This window comes from Electrophorus electricus, chromosome 16 (genome assembly GCF_041902795.1).
Source record: "Electrophorus electricus isolate QZ-2024a chromosome 16, ASM4190279v1, whole genome shotgun sequence".
Lineage (NCBI taxonomy): Eukaryota > Metazoa > Chordata > Actinopteri > Gymnotiformes > Gymnotidae > Electrophorus > Electrophorus electricus.
Window position 1 is genome coordinate 26240001 of NC_137512.1, and position 2500 is coordinate 26242500.

At 50.2% G+C, this 2500-nt stretch overlaps 1 protein-coding gene across 2 annotated transcripts in view; it reads left to right on the forward strand.

Moving 5' to 3' along the window:
- Window positions 1–2500, forward strand: part of jph3b (junctophilin 3b) — a 38811-nt gene that overhangs the window by 16582 nt on the left and 19729 nt on the right. The gene's annotated exons all lie outside the window — the stretch shown is intronic.

A 2500-nucleotide genomic window follows, 5' to 3' on the forward strand; every position in this document is an offset into this window, starting at 1 on the left:
GGTCAGTACTGTCAGCTACACATCTGAAGAAAAACCCTTCATTTCAAATCCCAGTAAGATTGCTACAGTGTCCCAGTATCTCAGATTTTAAGGTAATATTTATAGTGCTTGTTGACTGTAATTGGTCACACAACTATATTCTGATCCCAGTAGACTTTTCCTATTGTCTCTCACCAAGGTCTCACTACAAAACTGTGTGGACAACAGGCTGCTACTGGCTAGCAGGCTGCTACTGGTTAACAGGCTGCTACTGGTTAGCAGGCTGCTGCTGGTTAACAGGCTGCTGCTGGTTAGCAGGCTGCTGCTGGTTAGCAGGCTGCTACTGGTTAGCAGGCTGCTACTGGTTAACAGGCTACTACTGGTTAGCAGGCTGCTGCTGGTTAGCAGGCTGCTGCTGGTTAACAGGCTACTACTGGTTAGCAGGCTACTACTGGATAGCAGGCTGCTGCTGGTTAGCAGGCTACTACTGGTTAGCAGGCTACTACTGGATAGCAGGCTGCTGCTGGTTAGCAGGCTGCTACTGGTTAACAGGCTGCTACTGGCTAGCAGGCTGCTGCTGGTTAACAGGCTACTACTGGTTAGCAGGCTACTACTGGATAGCAGGCTGCTGCTGGTTAGCAGGCTGCTGCTGGTTAGCAGGCTGCTGCTGGTTAACAGGCTGCTACTGGCTAGCAGGCTGCTACTGGTTAACAGGCTGCTACTGGTTAGCAGGCTGCTGCTGGTTAACAGGCTGCTGCTGGTTAGCAGGCTGCTGCTGGTTAGCAGGCTGCTGCTGGTTAGCAGGCTGCTACTGGTTAACAGGCTGCTACTGGTTAGCAGGCTGCTGCTGGTTAGCAGGCTGCTGCTGGTTAACAGGCTACTACTGGTTAGCAGGCTACTACTGGATAGCAGGCTGCTGCTGGTTAGCAGGCTGCTGCTGGTTAACAGGCTGCTGCTGGTTAGCAGGCTGCTGCTGGTTAACAGGCTACTGCTGGTTAGCAGGCTGCTGCTGGTTAGCAGGCTGCTGCTGGTTAGCAGGCTGCTGCTGGTTAACAGGCTACTACTGGTTAGCAGGCTGCTGCTGGTTAGCAGGCTGCTGCTGGTTAGCAGGCTGCTACTGGTTAACAGGCTACTACTGGTTAGCAGGCTGCTGCTGGTTAGCAGGCTGCTGCTGGTTAGCAGGCTGCTGCTGGTTAACAGGCTGCTGCTGGTTAGCAGGCTGCTGCTGGTTAACAGGCTACTACTGGTTAGCAGGCTGCTGCTGGTTAGCAGGCTGCTGCTGGTTAACAGGCTGCTGCTGGTTAGCAGGCTGCTGCTGGTTAACAGGCTGCTACTGGTTAGCAGGCTGCTACTGGTTAGCAGGCTGCTACTGGTTAACAGGCCTGAATACCCACAGGACTGCAAGAACTGCAAGATCTGACTGGAGAACAGTGTACTGGGGCCCTGTACTGACTGGAGAACAGTATACTGGAGCCCTGTACTGACTGGAGAACAGTGTACTGGAGCCCTGTACTGACTGGAGAACAGTATACTGGAGCCCTGTACTGACTGGAGAACAGTGTACTGGGGCCCTGTACTGACTGGAGAACAGTGTACTGGAGCCCTGTACTGACTGGAGAACAGTATACTGGAGCCCTGTACTGACTGGAGAACAGTATACTGGAGCCCTGTACTGACTGGAGAACAGTGTACTGGAGCCCTGTACTGACTGGAGAACAGTATACTGGAGCCCTGTACTGACTGGAGAACAGGGTACTGGAGCCCTGTACTGACTGGAGAACAGTGTACTGGAGCCCTGTACTGACTGGAGAACAGTGTACTGGAGCCCTGTACTGACTGGAGAACAGTGTACTGGGGCCCTGTACTGACTGCAGAACAGTGTACTGTTTTTTATTTATTGTACTTTATTGTACCTCTACACTTCATACTCATTTTGATCATTTTCAGTCTTGGTACTAGACTTCATCTTTAACATTACACAACAAATTACTTGAAAGTGTGTGTGTGTGTGTGTGTGTGTGTGTGTGTGTGTGTGTGTGTGTGTGTGTGTGTTCGCATGCGTGTGCGCCTGTGTGCGCATCTGCTTCGTTGCATTTCCTTGCAAGAACATATTAATTACATGGTAATTCAATGTCAGTGTCTGTACAAGCCCTCAGGACCTGGTGTGGTTTCAGAACCTTCCTACTCATGACTCACCAGAACCAGTAGCTCCAGACCTTCTGCCGCCCCACACACCCGTGGTTTTAACATGCTCAACTGTTTCCATGATTATCAAACCCTGTAAGATCAGTCAGACGTGATAAACCAGCCTGGGACTGGAAACTGCTGCTTTAATCCAAAGTGGTTCTGAACCACACACACTGTAATCAGTGTCTTAAAATGAGTGATTCTGAACCACACACTCTGTAATTTGTGTTTTAAGAATAGCGGTTCTGAACCACACACTGTAATATGTGTTTTAAAATGATTGATTCTGAACCACACACACTGTAATCTGTCTTTTAAAGCCAGTGGTTCTGAA